An 18,409-nucleotide genomic window follows, 5' to 3' on the forward strand; every position below is an offset into this window, starting at 1 on the left:
CTCTGTGAGAGCGGATTGGTCGTAGGGATGTGTGGGGTAGAATGCGATCCCGCAGGTAGCTAGGTCCCGAGCCATGGAGCACTTTAAAGATGACAATCAGCACCTTGAAACTCACCCGAAAAGCCACAGGCAGTCAGTGCAGCTCGCGCAGGAACGGTGTTACATGGGAGTACCTAGTACTCCCCATAATAGCCCGCGCGGCTGCATTCTGAACCAGCTGGAGCCTTCGGGTGCATCTCAAGGGGAGCCCCATGTAGAGAGCATTGCAGTAATCAAGACGGGAAGTCACCAGGGCCTGAGTGACTGTGCGAAGGGCGTCCCACTCTAGTAGGGGGCGCAATTGGCGCACCAGACGAACCTGGTGGAACGCCCCCCTAGCCACGGCTGTCACATGATCATCTAGCACCAGCCGGGAATCTAGGAGGACGCCCAAATTGCATGCCCTATCCACCGGGGGCAGTTGTTCCCCCCCGATGGCCAGAGATGGAACACACTGGCTAAAGCGGGGCGCCGGTAGCCACAGCCACTCCGTCTTGGAAGGGTTGAGCTTGAGTCTGTTGTCACCCATCCAGACCCAGACGGCTTCCAGGCACCGGGACATCACCTCGACGGCTTCGTTGGGGTGGTTCGGGGTAGAGATATATAGCTGAGTGTCATCTGCATACAGATGGCACTCAACCCCGAATCCTCGAATGATCTCGCCCAGCGGTTTCATGTATGTGTTGAACAGGAGAGGTGAGAGGACTGACCCCTGTGGCACTCCGCAACCGAGCGGCCTAAGGGTCGACCTCTGCTCCCCCGTCAACACACATTGCGTCCGACCGGAGAGGAAGGAGGAGAACCACCGTAAAACGGTGCCCCTCACCCCCATCCCCTCCAGCCGACGCAGTAGGATACCATGGTCGATGGTATCGAAAGCCGCTGAGAGATCTAACAGGACTAGGATGGAGGAACAACCCCCATCCTTCGCCCTCCAGAGATCATCCACCAACGTGACCAAAGCCCTCTCAGTACCGTGGCCGGGCCGAAAAACGGACTGGTGCGGGTCTAGATAGATAATTTCATCCAGGTGTCGAGGGAACTGTTGCGCCACCACACTCTCAACAACCTTTGCTAAAAAGGGAAGGTTGGAGACAGGACAATAATTGGCTAACTCTACTGGGTCCAGAGAAGGCCTCTTAAGTAGGGGCCTCACCACCGCCTCTTTCAAGGCGGCTGGTAGGAACCCCTCCCTCAGCGAGGCGTTCACCAGTCCCAGGAGCCAGTCTCGTGTGACCTCCCAGGATGCCAGTACAAGCCAGGAGGGACATGGGTCCAATAAACATAAAGATAAATGTCTCCCTGAGATGTTTTGGCAGTTGTAATTTTAAATAGCTGTCCATTTGGAAGACACCCACCAAATTTCTTTTGAATAAGCTTCCTCTGGATAGATGCCTGCTCAATCTTTCTCCTAGGGCCCCTTTATAATCTTTATGATCTTACTTACAAACTGGTATTTTGCATCAGTAACAACTGTGACCTAAACCTGAGTTAAAAATCAATGTCAACTGTGGTTTTCTATTGATAGTGATCTGTAGTTCAGGAAAGACTACAACTAAGTGAGATGAAGACCTCTTGGCATTTTCCCGACTGACAGCCAAATCTGGCCCTAGGTTTTGCCTTTGTTTACTTCCTAATAAGCAACTGAGTCGGAAGATCATTTAAAAGCAGTTTATTAGGGTACCCTGATAAATTGGGATCTCCCTATGAAAAGGTGAACCTTGAGATCCATTTTACATTCCTTTTTATAGTTAACACAACAAAGAAAATTCAAGAGGAAAGTTAATTGGACATGATAAAAGTAGTTTCCCCTTTCCATAGGAAATCAGTTACATGTAGTCAAACATATTGCCATACATATTTGCATCCCATAATGTCACACATGTTCATAAAAATGAGATCTGACATCAGAAGGACGGGGGGGGGGTGTAGATTGTAAGGAAAATGGTCGTTTGCAGTTCATGATAAGACAAACTGAACCCCAATCTTATCAGGCCCCCAGCCAGTTTATCTTTTCAGTTTAGGAATGTTAAAAGGTATCAATCAGTCCAATGTTTTCCTACATTCCATTCTGTAATGAGCCTGAAGATCATTTTAAAAGAGAGAAAAATAAGTCAAATTAAAATGCAAAGTAATGTTAGTTAACAAGCTACAAAATATAGGTCATGTGCTGAGGTTTGCAGATGATACAATTGTCATTGGCCTCATTTGAAATGGTGATGAGTCTACATCAGGGGTAGTCAACCTTTTTATACCTACTGCCCACTTTTGTATCTCTGTTAGTAGTAAAATTTTCTAACTGCCCCCCGGTTCCCCAGTAATGGTGATTTATAAAGTAGGGAAGTAACTTTACTTTATAAAATGTATAAAGCAAGAGTTACAGCAAACCCCTACCGCCGAAAGCTGGAACGCCCACTAGTGGGCGGTAGGGACCAGATAGACTACCACTGGTCTACATAGAGGCAGGAGGTTGAATAATTGGCCTTGTGGAGCAGACAGGACAATCTGGAGCTGAGCAAGCTTAAAACTGTAGAGATGAAAGTGGATTTTAGGAGGAGCCTTTCAAATCTACTATCTCTTACTATATCCAACAGCACAGTATCAGCAGTAGAATCCTTCAGGCTTTTGTGTTCTATAATTTCCCAGGTCTTAAAAGGGACGCTTAACATTAGAACCATCATTAAAAAGACACAAAAGAGAATGTTCTTCTTGTGTGAACTCAGGAAGTTCAGACGGCCCAGGAGCTGTTGATAAAGTTTTATAGAGGAATTAGTGAGTCTGTCATTTGTACTTGTAGAACTGTCTGGTTTGGTACAGCAACCAAGCAGGAGAGGTAACATACTCCAATGGATAGTTAAGTCTGCAGAAAGAACAATTGCAACCAGCCTGTCTTCCATACAAGACTTGGAAATTTGTACGGGTCAGAAAGAGGGCTAAGAAAATATCTACAGACACTTCACATGTTGGACATAAAATGTTTCAACTCTCCTCGAGATGGTGCTGCAGGGCACTGCATGCAAAAACAACTGGATAAAGGGACAGGTTTTTTCTCCTCATGACATCATTCTGTTGAACAGTGCTGTCTAATGCCTTTGTATATTTATCCATAATAGTAGAGCTGTAATATTATTATTTATCTTTCTTATTAGCTTATTTACTCCCTTCTTTTATCGGTGGTGGTATTATTATTGTTGTTGTTTGTTGCACAGTGAGCCAGGTTGGGGTAGCAGTCTTTTTCCTTTTAGAGACACAGCTACTTCTTCTTCTGAGATGAAAGAATATTCATGTTCTTCAAGGAGATTCCTAAAGGTATTAATCCTAAGTGAACATTTCTAGTAGAGTAAGATTATTATAATTCGTTGCACAGTCAACCAGATGTTCAGACTGGATTTGGCATTTTTGTCTACCTATTGAGTCCTTTTTGAGGACCTGGTATAGGCAGATCTGGATGTTTGATGGTATTACAGATATTGTCACAGGATGGAAGCTGTTTCAAGCTGCCTTTTGCAATGGCCTGATAAATTTGTCAATGTCGATGGTATTCAAGTGGTGGTCCAGTTGTTTTGAGATTGTACCCAAGGTGTCTATTATTTTTTGTACTACCCTTCCTTGCCTTTGCCACAGTTGTTCTATTTCAATTTGTAGATCTTTGTATTTTGTTGTCTTCTCCAATTTTTTTGTCTCCAATTCTGCTGTCTCCAAATACTGCCACATCCACTATCCAGACTTCCCCCCCCTCTTTCTTATCGACAATTGTTAAGTCTAGGGTGTTTTGTTGGCAGTGCCTGTCTGTTTGAATTCTAAAGTCCCAGAGCAATTTAGCTTCTTCATTTTCTATGATTTTCTCTGCTTTATGGTCTTGCCAGTTATTGCTTACAGGCAAATTATATTTCTTACAGATTTCCCAGTGCACCATTGTTGCTACTTTGTCATGCTGTTTCTTATAGTTAGTCTGTGTGATCTTCTTTTAGCAGCTTACCAGACAGTCCACTGTTTCTTCAGCTTCTTTGCCTAGGTGGCACTTAGTGTCTGTTGCTGTCTTCTCAATTCTGACTTCTTTTTTTTTTAAACAAAGTTTTATTGGTTTTTTGGTGTTTTGCAAAAGGAAAAGGTATGGGGAAAGTTACAAATTGTGGCAGCCGCAAACTGCGGTAGGTATACGCCCTCTCCAGACTCATGGTGTACATTTGCATACCATTCAAATATTACATAATAACATATAGTCAGTGTGGTAAATTCAAAGATAATTTCAATCAATTTGTATCATGTGGATTTTCTTACTTATTTGTGTGATCTGGGCTTTCTTGATGTCGCCCCATCTCCCCCTGTTGGCAGTGCTCCGGCCCCTCCCGTGTCTTGTATATCTACTGGAATGTCTTCTGGTTTTTCTAGGAGTAATTTATTTTTTTCCATAAAGGCCTGCGCCTCTATGGGTGTGTTAATTCTGACCCTTGTCTCCTCCCAGAATATTAACATACCTTCAGGCAGCAACCAACGAAACCACACCCCCTTCTGGTATAATTTATTCGCCAATTGCAAATAATATTTTCTTTTCTCCCTCACTTTCTTGGGGATCTGTTTCAGTATGGTTATCTCCTTATCTTTGTATATCAGGGCTTGTCCCCTTTGTGTATTCAGAATTTCATCTCTTGTGCTTTCCCTAAGAAATTTAATGTGCACCTCCCTGGGGACATTGTGTGTTCTAGCATATGTGGAGTTCACTCTATAGACCAGGTCTATTTCCCACCCCATCTGTTGTTTTTCTTTCTGGGTATACTCAGCCAAGATAGTTGTCATGATGTCCCTAATGTTTTCATCATCTGTCTCCATCACATTCTGAAATCTAAGATAAAAGGACATTCTCTCAAACTCTATTTTCATTTGTTGGGTGTCAAGCTCTTTGTTTCCCTTTTGCACGCCCTCCACCCCCCCCTCATCTCAGCCGCCCCCTGCTCCAAGTGATCCAATCTCTATGAGTTCTTATCAATTTTTTCCTGGTTCCCTCTAATTTCTTCTTTCATCTCCTTCAGCTGTTTCTTAATTTCCTCTTGTCCCTGTAGAATTTGTTGAAACATTTGATGAAACTCCAAGTCCGTAGTTTTAACTTGTTTAAAAGCTGTCAATGTTGATTGCGTGCTCGGACTTGAGGTTGCAGATGTCGGGGCAGAGGCAGCAAAGCCGGACTTTCCAGGAGGTGGTCTTTTAGATGTCATTGTTAGTAATAAAGAGTCCAGTCAGTATAGAGAAGAATCAGTCAGAGTGGTAGAGCAGCCAAGGGAGTTCGGGGGGGTAGAGAGACCAGGCACAAGGGAACTCTCTAATCACCCTGGCAGGGAACAGACGTTTTTCACTCCAGAAAGTTCAAAAGCAAACAATCCACAAGAGAAGTATCCAAATAACACGGAGACAAAGACCGGAAGCCTGAAGTTAAAAGGTGGAATCAAGTTCAGCTTTCATGAAGACAACGGAAGTGTGCCATCTTGCCCTGCCAACTTCAAGAACTGAGGCAGCAAATAAAGTTTTCAGGATTCAAAGTTCCCAAAGATCACATTTTCTTGAAAGGGTTAAGTCTGAAGATCCATTTAGTTGGAGTGTGACCTCATTGGTTTGGCTCTCCCCCTCCTCCTTCCCTGGGGCTACGAGCACTTTTGTTTCTAGCCGCTTGTCCAAGGGGGGGGGAAATCCCCCTCCCCTCCAGCCGCACTTCTCCAAGTTAAACAAAAGTTCCAATTAACACCACTGACAAGTTTTAAGATTGGTAATAGGTATGAAGGGAGTCTACGCCTCACCGCACCGCCGCTGCATCCTTCAAGTATCTTTTTTTCTTCCGGACAGCCTCACAGCGAAGACGCTTCAGCGCGCCTCCCCTTCGCGCTCCTCGGTGCCTGGAGCGAAGCGAGAGCCCCCCGACGGCCACCGCCGATGCAGGGGTCCTCCCGTCGCACCGCTCCTCTGGCAGAATGCCTCTTCGGGGCGTCCTGTGCCCCCCCAAGGGGTGGGGAGCCCACCGGGGATGCGCGAGGCGAGCAGTCTCTGCCCGTCGCCGTCAGCCGCCGGAACCGGAAGCCCTCAATTCTGACTTCTTATGTATTTATCCTTGAGGCTTGGTCTTGTACAGCCAGAATTAGTCCCTCTGTCTCCTTCAACTTTCCTGCTCTTAACCATTGCCAGCTTTTGTTATTATCTGCTTTCCCTGCTATTTTTTAAAAATGTTTTGGCCATGTAGTGCTTTTTCTTCCCATGCCTCCATTCTGTTCTTCATTTTGTCTTGTAGACCAGTGTGGTCTCTTCAATAGTCAGCAAGCCTTCCTCATTGTCCTTCAGATATTTTTCCAATTCCCTTTTTTCTTCTTCAGTCATCTGATGGACTTGTAATGTTCCAAGCCCTCCTATTTTCCTTCGTTAGGGAGTCAATGTTACAGTGAGGATGGTTTATTGTCATTATTTTTCTGGTCTTATCTTCCTATCCATTGATTTTAGTTCTGCTTGAGTCCAGTCCACTATTCCAGCTAGTATCTAATGATTGAAATTGCCCAGGTGTTGATTGCTTTGATTGTATTCCTCTATTGAGTTTTGAAATCTTCTTCACTCTATTGATGTAATCCACCTCCAATCTTTACTTTAACTTCAGTGTGCTTGATGTTATCAGCTTGCAGGATGCCCAGGTATTTGTAGTAATCTTCTTCATCCAGATCCTTGATGTTATTTTCATATGACATCTTGATTCCTTCAGTTTCTCTAATTTTCCCTGTTTGATGATGAATATGGCCCCTTTGTCCAGTCCAAACTCCATTGAAATATCTTGTCTGTATATACAAAAAGTGTGGAGCAGAGGTTCTATTTCAGGGTGTCTATTTTTATACAGCTTCAAATCATCCATGTAAAGGAGGTGGGATAATCTGGCAGTTTTTAATGTTTGATAGACATGGCCTGAGGTATTCAGTATTGCTGACAGAAGAATCAGTGCAATGACAACTATTCTTATTCTATAAGATTATGCCCATGCGGCCTCTCTTGATTCATTGTTCTCAACCTTCCTCATGGTTTACAGAGGAGCTATGGGTTCCGAAAAGAACCTAAAGATACCTAGAGCGCTGCCAGAAGAAGATGAGGAATGACTCCAACTGGACACAGAGGTTATTAAGGCCTACCTTGTGGCAGTAATACTGGCAATACTGGAGCTGTATTTCTACACTTTTATTGCTTCCCCAGAGTGTTGCCTAGTGGCCCTGTTTTGGGTCACCTATTCCCTCCTAGATCAGGAGGCTTAGGTTATCTTTTGCAGTTCCAGGTAGAGGAGTTTACTCGGATTTGTTCCCAATTGAATCCCATGAGTGCAGATAGTCCCTGTGAGATGCCCAGGGAGAGGTTATGCCCTGTTATCTGGGAATGGCTTGATCCTGATGGACATGGTCCCTGATGTGGTCAGTGCCACCACCTGTCAGTTAGATCCTTGTACCTCTTGGATGGTAAAAGCCTCCAAGTTGGTGACTAGTGGGTAGGTCCAGGCAGTGATGAATGCATCATTGGAGGAGGGGACATTTGTGGATGCTTTTAAGGAAGCCCTGGTTCTCACATTCCTTAAAAAAATCATCACTGGATCCCACCTGTATATCACCTGCCTGGACAATTTTCATCCAGTTTCCAACCTCCCATTTTTAGGGAAGGTTATGGAAAAGGTGGTGACTGGCAGCTGCAGAAAGTCCTGGATGAAACAGATTATCTGGACCCCTTTCAGTCAGGATTCTGGACTGGTTATGGGATGGAAATGGCATTGGTCATGCTTGTCGATGATCTCTGGGGAGAGCAAGATAGGGATAGGGCAACCATCCTCACTCTCCTTGACCACTTAGTGGCTTTCAATACTATTGACCATGGTATCCTTTGAGGCCAGTTATAGGATCTGGGACTGGTTGGCACAGTTCTGTTCCGGCTCAGCTCCTTTCTCCATGGCTGGTCCCAATCAGTACTGATGAGAGTGAGAAGTCCAGCTCTCAGCACTATTTTGTGGTATGCTGCATGGCTCAATACTCTCTCCATTGCTTTTCAGCATCTATGTGAAACCAAGGCTGAGACCATCCACTACCACAGATTGAGGTATGTACAATATGCTGATGACAACCAACTCTATATTTCCACTCTTAGACACCAAATAATGACCTGGCTATTCTCTCATGGTACTTACAGGCTGTGGGGTCTGGATGGGGGGGACAAAGGCTTTGACTGAACCATGGCAAGATCAAATGGCTTCAGATACATGGTGCTGATCAGATTTGACCTTACATCTGAGCCCTGCTCACACAGAGGGAAGCCCCGCTACCCCCAAGCTGTGCCTTCCAGGGAATTTGGCTGCAACCATCTGGAATGGAGATGCAGTAGGGGGTGGGGGCCTGAAAGACAGAAGACTGCCAGGGGAGGAACCCCAGTCTCTGCCCAGGCCCAGCAAACATAGGGTGGGGGGGAGGCATATGATCCCAGCTGGGCTTGGCCAAGCACTGATGTGGATCAAGCTTTTCTCATTTGTGGTGGCTGTCTTTTGCCTTCTGGGAATGGGGATTGCTTTTACCACTTCTACATGTCCTTTCTGGCAGGCTACTTTGCCTCCTTCAAGATGGGTGGACCTGGTGCTCCGGGTGGTGATGGCAGCAGCCTAAAGAACCTGCGTGAGCTGCTCGTGGCCTCACTAGAACATTTCTTTATAGAACTTCATTGCCTCCCATTGGGCCATTTTGTACCAGTTTAACATATTAAAAATTACTCAATATACCTCTAATATTCCAGTATCACAATATCTAATAACTCCAAAGAAGTCAATTATTAATAAAATGTAGTCAATCCCAGAATTATTCCTCCAAGTCCCCTAAATTTATAGTCCTTAAAAGCTATAAATTGAAATTTTACGATCTTCATAATTTTCCAGTTTACCCCTTTCCAATTGTCCAAATTTTAAAGTCTTATTTATTTTTTCTTCTTCTTTCTTTTTCCCCTTCTATCACCTTTCTTCTTTTGCCTCATAGTAGCATTAGTAATCCAAATGCAAATTGGCCCAACAAGTTCCCTCAAGTCTTTCAAATCCACCTTCCAGTAAACAATTTCAATAGGTTTTTAGTTATTTACAATTCCAATTGTCTTAAAGATCTTCAAAAAGCTCACAAGTTATTTCCAAACATCCAAGTCGCCTACTGAAATAGAATCAAGGGGCCTTCCAGATTTACTTTCACTCCTTTTCTTTGTGTATCTTAAACAATTATCACTTTCCCATGCTGAGTAATATTCTTCCTCCAGTAGATGGCTCTCCTGCTCCAAATCCATTGAACAGTGTGTGGATTGTCAACCCATCAAGGGTGATTAGAAATAAAAATAGTTTAAAAAAAAACAGTTTCTCCCACTAATCACTTTTCAAAGTATTGTTAAATCTTTTCTAGGCTTTCTATAGTTTAAAGCTTCTATTAGATGTTTCTTTCACATCTAGGTCTTTAATCTTTCTCCATGTATCCAATTGCCGCTTTCTTAACCTTTGTGATTATTATTTTAAATTCTTTTACTTGGGTTAGGTCTATAGAATAAAAGTTGGAAGTTGTCTCACCCAGTTTCAATGCTCTGTCCATGAACCACTCCAGCACAAACCTTATTGTCCCAGTTGTCACAGCTTGTGATTTGCCAAAAATAGCCATCGTCCCTGCTGCCGTTTCCGTGTTTGTTATTGTCCATGTGTCTTGTACCCTTTCTGTCTTTCTGTCATACCCACATGTGTACCTTCAAATTATCGAAGAACAGTATCAAGCTAATTGGACTTGTTTCCTGGCAGATGTCTCATTGCCAGACTAGGTGACATCATCAGTGCTGTGAAGGAGGAAGATTTGTTCCCTGGTTGACTTCTGGGGTCTTCCCTTATCAGGGTTGGTCTTGGGGATTCTTGTTGTGGCCTGTCAGTGGTCGCCCCCTCCAGCAGTCAAATCAGAGGTGGCAGCGGCGGCATGAGAGTCAGAGTCAGCATCAGGGCAACCTGGGAGCTCCAGGGCCGGGGGTGGGGTGGGGAGAGGGAATGGATCTGGCAGAGAGAGAGAAAGAGGTGGAGCCTGGGTCAACCGTCAGCTCTCAGATGGAGAGTCAACAGCCTCCATGTCTGGAGGTGGTTGATGAAGAAGAAGAGGACCAGCTGGGTCCAGAGCCTGATGTACGGCTGTGCAGAAGGCAGAGAAGGAGAGAGCAGTGTAACGCTGTGGGCTGATCCTGGGGAAGGAAGAGCCACCACTGCTAATGAGGCTCCACCCTATCTTTGGGGATAAAAGGCAGAGGTGAAGATGAATAGGTGTGGAAGACAACTATTCATCTTTCAGCCAGCTGGACTTGTTGGCCTGTGAGATAAATATTTTGCCAGGGCATTCCTCTAAAGGAATCTTTTGAGTTTATGTCAAGAGGGTTTGGCTGGACTGGAACAATTATCCAGTGGAAGGACTTGCCTCTAGAAAGTGTGGGTGCTCCAGCGCTTAACAAGATGTTGGACAACGCTTTGTCTGAAATGGTGTAGAGGTTCCTGCTTATGCAGGGGGTTGGACTGGAGGATCTCCAAGGTCCCTTCCAACCCTGTTATTCTTTTATTCTGCTTCAAAATCTCTGAGAAGGAAGCTAAAATCCTTACATCTATTATTGGAATCTAGTCTGATGGTGAGTTAGGCAGCCATATAAGTCGATTAACTAAATAAAATAGGTCAAACTTCCTTTTTCTCAAAAATAAAAATGCAAGCACAAGTAAACACCTCATTTCCTATTTAATAGTTTTTAAATTCATTATAACTCTGAGGATTTCCAAGGATATTTAATTAAAGTTAAAACATTTCATGTGCTTAAAAATGTTTCTGACTTGGCCCACAGTCAAATTAGATGATTTTCAAATTGTGTTCCTGTCACATTGTTGGAATACGTTTTTGGAACGTATAATTTGCAACAACTATAACAGTATTCAGCCAGTAGATGGCAGTGTTTTTAAGTTTGCTGGGTATAATCTAGGCTAGTTACTCTATGGTCTTTTTGTTCTAAGGCTAGTTTTCTGTTACAGTTAAACAGTTAAGCAGCAAGAACCATGGGGACAAGCAAGGCACTTCTTTGTTCTGTAGGGCTATATGAAACAGAATTTTGAACACAAATCAACTTAATTTCTTCGAAGTATTGAGTTATCCTTTCCTCCCTCTTTTTTCTTTGTCATATAATTTTCGGTAATGTTAGAGTTTTTTGGTGCAACTCAGAATCTGAATTAATCCAATGAAACTCTGAACATGAGGCAACTGATAATCGGCTTTATTATTGATCAAGATCAAAGCTGGGTGTTTTTAATCTCTTGCCTTAAACAGAGCAGACAGAGAGAGAAAAAGCAAAAGCTGCATGCAAAAACCTTTTTTCGAACTTCTTATAGTTTACATCAGTGACGTGCGGTGAGGTTTATGGCTAGTGAGGCTGGTGGACGTCATCATGAAGGCGGGGAATGGGACGTGTGCAGGAGGCTGAGGCAGCCTCAGCCTCCTGCACACATGGTCCCATTCCCCGCCTTCCTGAGTCAACATGAAGGGGACAGCAGAGTGCGAGCTGGCGGAGCGCGTTCCGCGGTCCCCTTCATGTTGACTCAGGAAGGCAGGGAATCGGACCACGTGTGCCTTTTCCCTTTTTTTTCTTTTAATGATGAGAGCGGTGAGGCTCTGCCTCCCTTGCCTCCCCTGACCGCACGTCTCTGGTTTACATAGCTTGCACAGATCATCACAGTGTTAGAAGCATAATTTCTATTCATTAGTTCATGCAAACCTTATGGTTTTCTCAGCGCTCTGAAACAATGGACCTCAGAAAGGGGAAAGGAATACATTTTCTGGCATATAGGCTAGAGCCGGGATGACTAACCTTTTTGCCATTGCATGCCAAAAGCGGGGGGAGCGCAGGGGGGTTCATTTGTGGGCATGTCCACACCCATAATGCTATGCGCATGACCTCTGTGTGCATACACATGCACCTTTCCCTGTACATGGATGTGTGACCCCCGCACTCCCCTCTCTTTTGGCTCATGATGGACCCATTTTTCGCCTTCCCCAGGCTCCAAAAACTTTCTAGGGGAGGGCAAAAACGGCTTCCCCCACTCCTCCAGAGGCCCTCTGGAGGCCCCCCCCCTGTCTCTCGGACTGCGCTGGGGGTGAGCTGAGCAGCCTGCTCTTGTAAGTGGCAGCTGTGGCCGATGGGCTTGGCCCTGGGCTCTTGCCCTGTCTACCCGGAGACGGAGCCCAGGTAGGAAAATAACGGCTGGTTTAGAGGTAATGGCCCCAGTGCCTTCCACATGCATCCTCAGCAGCAGCGCCTGCCGCTCCCCACTACCTTCAGAGGCAACAGAGGCATCCACTCCTCTTGGTTGGGCGGCTGTGCTCGCGTGGTCCTGTCCCCAAGCATCATGACACCCCCCTTCCACTGGGCCAAGCATGGCTCACCTGCTCTGGGAGGCTTCCCTGGGTTTCCCTAGTGATGGTTGGTTGGTTGCAGGCGCTCCTCCAGCCTGGGTGCATGCCTTCAAACTGAGGCTTTAGGGTCCTGGAGCAGCCTGTGTGGCTTCAGCTGCACCCGAGCTGGTGGAGCGCCCGCAACAGACCGCCCATCACCAGGGAGACCACTGGCGCTGCCTCTGCCTCCTGGCACAGGTGAGCCATGCTTGGCTGGGCAGGGTGGTCACAAGGTTTGGGGCCTGGAGCAGGCCAGCACGGCTGCCCCACCAAGAGGAGCGCTCACCTCTGAAGGTGGCAGGGAGCAGCGGGCACTGCTGCTGTGTGTGGAAGGTGCTGGGCATTGGGGGTGCCATCCCTGCCCGGTTTGCATAGAGAAAGCCGCAAGTGTAAAGTTCCAAAAGCCAGGCGGGGCATGAAGGCACTGCAGCCCACCACCGTGCCACGATGGGAAAATGCGACCCCTGCTACTAAGGGCAAAGGGGAGCACCCCAACAAGCGAAGGATGCGCTGGCTGCAAACTGTCCGCCCGCTTTCAAGCCAGCCCACTTCCTCTCTCCCTGCATGGGCTCTCTGGTCTCTGCCAAGACAGTTTATTTCCTGCCCTCTTGCAGCATCTGTCTGCACCCAGAAGCAGCCAGGGGTTCCTCTCACCCTCAGGCAACAGTTCCGCTTCCCCCCTCCTCAAGCCCAGCAAGGAAGGCTGCTCCACCTGGCAGATCCATCCAAGGAAGGAGAGCTGCCTCTCCCCAAACTAAAAGAAGCAGTTAAGATCGAGAGACTGTGATGCTTCCCGGCATGAGTGAGAAAATAAAGCTCCTTTTCTCAGGCGGTGTGGGGTGGTGTTGAAGGCTAACTCAGAAGGTGTTTAAGGTGGCCTGGTGCTTGCTGCTTCTTCTGGCTTGGCGAGAGGCACCTTGGCCGAGTCGGTTTCTCTCTCTCCTTCCTTGGGTGGATCTGGCAGGAGGAGTGGGCTTGCTGGGCTTGAGGAGGGGAGGAGGTGGAGCTGTGCCAAGAGCAAGAGCAACCCCTGGCCACCACTGGGTTAGGGTGGAGCTGCCTTAAGCCTCCCGCTTTTGGTCTCCTTGTGCCAGGAGAATCCTTCTCCAGGCAGGGATGAAGAAAAGCCGCCACCCTACTCCTCCTGTGGCTCCTGCCCAACACTCTCTCTTCTCTTTCCCCTTCACTTCCCCACACTTGCTTACTCATCCCAGAGAGCTTGGCCTACACCTCCCTCCGACCCAGCTGCCTTCTTTGTCGGCATCGCTCTTTAGCGAATTTTTCCAGCCTCAGCTGTTGTGAAGCACAATCCAAAATGCAAACCGGAAGTCCATTCCCAAACTTCTGGTTTGCGCATTGGGTTGTTTTGCGCTCTCTGGGGGCTTCAGGGAAGCCTCCAGAGGGCGCAAAATGGCTGAATATGAAAGCCAAAGTCAGCTGGCCAGCAAGCCCATGTGCGCTGGAGCTGACAGGGCAACACCTCACATGCCCTAACAAATGGCTCCATGTTCCACCTGTGGCATGTGTGCCATATGTTCGCCATCACGGGGGCTAGAGCTTTGTTAGTGGGTTTTATCTCACATTATTAGTTACAACAGCAGAATTCACATTTTGCATTTCACAACAAGTTACTTACCTAGGCTACAGGACAGTTAGCCTGGAGGCTTTACCTTTGCATGTAATGCATTAGGTTACAATGGAGCTCAGCTCAGAAGGGAGGAATATCAAAAGTTGATTTAGGTATACTCTGTACATGCTCTAATCCTTTCATTCCTCCCTTTTTAAGGCAATAGGAGTGGAACAATGGTGAATATTGTTGGGTACTGGTCTCAAAGTAAGAATTTTGGCAGGCTTGGCTTGTCCTGTTTTCCTGAAGTCACAACGGTTATTCCAGAAATTCTGCTAGTAACAACTGATCTTACTACAGGAGGTAATATCATCAAGGTAATATCATCAATCCTCCAAAGGCCAGAGCTATGAGGAATAAAATTCTCTTCCAACTCCAAATATTCCTTCAAAGCATCCGGAGGTATCTAAGATTTCATCCCAGCTTTGAACAGGAAGGCGGGCAAGCTTCCTCATACAGTCTGTGATTTCTTCAATTGTTTTCTCACCGTTCTGCGGTGGTTCGGCTCCTACCTCTCCGACCGGAAGCAATGTGTGTTGACAGGGGGGCAGAGGTCGTCCCTGAGGCCACTCACTTGTGGGGTGCCGCAGGGGTCGGTCCTCTCGCCTCCCCTGTTCAACGCATATGTGAAGCCACTGGGTGAGATCATCCGTGGCTTTGGGGTTGAGTACCACCTGTACGCTGATGACACTCAGCTGTACATTTCAACCCCAAACCACCCCAACGAGGCTATCGAAGTGATGTCCCGGTGTTTGGAAGCCGTCGGGGTCTGGATGGGGGACAACAGACTCAAACTCAACCCCTCCAAGACCGAGTGGCTATGGGTACCGGCACCTCGGTTCAGCCAGCTGACACCATCGCTGGCCATAGGGGGCGAACAACTGTCCCCTGTGGAGCGGGCGCGCAATTTGGGCGTCCTCCTTGATGCCCAGCTGTCACTGGAGGACCATGTGGCAGCCGTGGCAAGGGGGGCGTTCCACCAGGTTCGCCTGGTGCGCCAATTGCGCCCCCTACTGGACCGGAGTGCCCTGCGCATGGTCACTCATGCGCTGGTGACGTCTCGCCTGGACTACTGCAATGCCCTCTACATGGGGCTTCCCTTGGGACGCATCCGGAGACTAGTTCAGAACGCAGCTAGTTCAGAACGCAGCCGCGCGGGTTATCATGGGGAGTACGAGGTACTCCCACGTAACACCTCTCCTGCGCGAGCTGCACTGGCTACCTGTGGCCTTTCGGGTGCGTTTCAAGGTATTGATCACCATCTTTAAAGCGCTCCATGGCATAGGACCTAGATATCTGCAGGATCGCATCCTACCACACACGTCCCTGCGACCTATTCACTCACACAGGGAGGGACTCCTCCTGGTGCCGTCCGCTAGGCAGTGTCAGCGGGCGACACCTAGGAGTAGGTCCTTCTCTGTGATGGGCTCAACCCTCTGGAATGACCTCCCCCCCGACATTCGAACCACCACCGACCTCCGTTCCTTCCGTCAAAAGTTAAAGACTCACCTATTTCAATCAGCTGGCCTGGCACTTTCTTAGTTTTACCTCCCGGGGATTTATTTTAATTGGGTTTGGGTTTTTAATTGGGGATGTTTTTAGGGTTTTAGAATATATTTATTTCTTGTACAGCCTATCTCCTCCATCCAAATGTATTTAATTGTTTTATGATTGTATTTTTATCTGCATTGACTGTACACCGCCCCGAGTCCCTTTTTGGGAGAGGGGCGGTCTAGAAATCAAATAAATAAATAAATAAATAAATAAATAAATAAATAAATAAATAAATAAATAAATAAATAATAAATAAAAAATAAATAAATAAATAAGTTTTCCATTATCATCTATCTGGATACAGCAATTGGTTATATTACATTTTCTACAGACTCCTCCTCCTTTGGCTAGAAGGTAACCTAGAGCCACTCTATTCTGGAAAATAGCAGTCTTCATTTGAGTTTTATTTTTAGTTAGCAAATTAAGAGTTACAAGCATCAAAACAAATAGTCATTTCTGAGCTTAGCCCAAGTATAGTGTGGTTATAAGCCAACTATTGGGTTTAATGATTATTTTCCCTCACAAATGCATACAACCCATCCCTTAGTGGTGAACCTTACTCCCTGTGGAGTGTGACATACCACTTGGCTACCTTTGGAATAGGTGGCATATTTATCTGGTCATGTGTACAGGTGGATTTTATTCCCTGACAGGTGTAATCTCAATGAAAAACCAGTGTTTTAGTGATTTTAGCTCCTGTATGGATGGTTTTTATACACTCTTGACAAGATGAGTTGTTATCTGCCTCAAGAGGGAAATCAGTTTCAGACTCAGAATCATCAGAATCCTTTTCAGGTGGGAAGAGCTAGAACCATAGTTCATAGTCATTGCTGTCATATTCCTTGTCTGATGGCAAGAAGTCATGAGAAATAGAATCCTCAATAACAAATAGAGTTGGCAATGCCTCCTATGGAAAGGAAACAACACAACCCAGAGGAGGCAATGGACACCTCAAATAGTTGAGCACCTAGGTCTAGTAGGAGGATAGTGAAGTTCACTGTGGCTTTAATCATACACAGCTTTCTTCTTGAAATGCAACAATTTCATCAGGCAGTAATGATCCAAGATGAAAAGCAAATTGCTTTAAAAGTGAACAATAAGTAGTCAGGACTCCAGTCTTCAAAAAGGTCTGCAGGTGAAGCTGGAGTTTGTTGCAAACGTAACTTCAGGTCGTTGATGGGTTGACACTCCCACTGGGGTGGTGGAATCTTCTTTATTCTGGAAACATGGACCCAAGCTTTGATGCCTTCAATTTTAACCACTGTGGGTGTGCTGAGAAGAACCTTCCGGGAGTTGGACCACTTGGGACTGGTTGCACTTGGGAAGGGTTTATTTACTCGAACCCACTCTCCAGGTTGGACACACAGTGGCGCTGTTGTTACTGGTGGCAAGGTGTCTTTCACCTGTTGAGAAATATGAGATAGAACTTGGGCCAGTTTCTGCAAATATTGTGTTATATTTGTCTCTCCTTTGTCTCTTGATATTGAATGGGAAGAGAAAGGAGCATCTCAAAGGTGACAGTTTCCACTGTCCTCGAAGTAATGCCCTGATTCTGGTTAAAGCAATGGGCAAGACCTGTGGCCAAGGCAAATGGGTCTCCTGACATAATTTGGCTAAATGGGTCTTTAATGTTCAATTAAGATGTTCTGCCAGAGCTGAAGCTTGGCCTCAGTAACTGGAACAAAGGTTCCAATTAATCCCTAAGAATTTACTCCCTCCCTGAACTACTTGGGATGTAAAATGTCTACCATTGTCAGATTCTATACTTTTTGGTACTCTAAATCTAGGGATAATTATTTCTATCATGATCTTAACAACTTCTTTAGCTGTTTGGGTGGCTGTGGGGATGGCCTGTGGAGATGGCCTCTGGCCTCGACTAAAACCAAAAGGTTGTTCTTAGCTCCTTTCTTAGGCATTTGTTTGAAATCAACTTGCCACGCCTCTCCTGGATAGCAGGATATTCTATTATGTCCTTATGGGATTTTGGCTCCTCCTATGGGGTTATTCTTCTGATATATCTCACACTGATCCATTACTACCTTACCAGTGGTGGGTTTCAAACATTTTTGGAACCTCTTCTGTAGATGTGACCTTCTTTGTGGGAGTGGCTTGCCACCCATGTGACTGGGTGGGAGTGGCTTGCCACCCATGTGACTGGGTGGGAGTGGCTTGCTGCCCATGTGACCGGGTGGGAGTGCTTGCTGCCCATGTGACCAGGTGGGAGTGGCTTGCTGCCCATGTGACCGGGTGGGAGTGGCTTGCCACCCATGTAACCGGATGGAGTGGCCAAGACGATGTCACTGAATTCTTTGCCCCAATGGATAAACTACAATAAGATTAAAATAAGTACACAAAACAATAAAAGAGCTACTTACAGAAGGAAGATGACTGTCCTTGCCAGTCTTCAGTATCACTGACTCCAATGAATGGCCTGCACAAAGAAGAGACACAGAAATGAATTCCATTGCATGCACTGCATTAGGATGAAACAAGCACACAAAACAATAAAGACAGCTACTTACAGAGGGAAGATTACTGCCTTGCTGGTCTTCTGAACACCACCACCTCACCACCTTGCTCCAATAACCTGCACAAAGAAGAGACACAGAAAGGAGGACTTTAATCATATGCACTGCATTAGGATGAAACAAGCACACAAAATAATAGAAAAGGAAGATTACTGCCATTTCCTCCATCTTCTGCACCACCACCTTAC

This window comes from Natrix helvetica (assembly GCF_964273705.1).
Source record: "Natrix helvetica genome assembly, chromosome: Z".
In the NCBI taxonomy this organism is placed as follows: Eukaryota; Metazoa; Chordata; class Lepidosauria; order Squamata; family Natricidae; genus Natrix; species Natrix helvetica.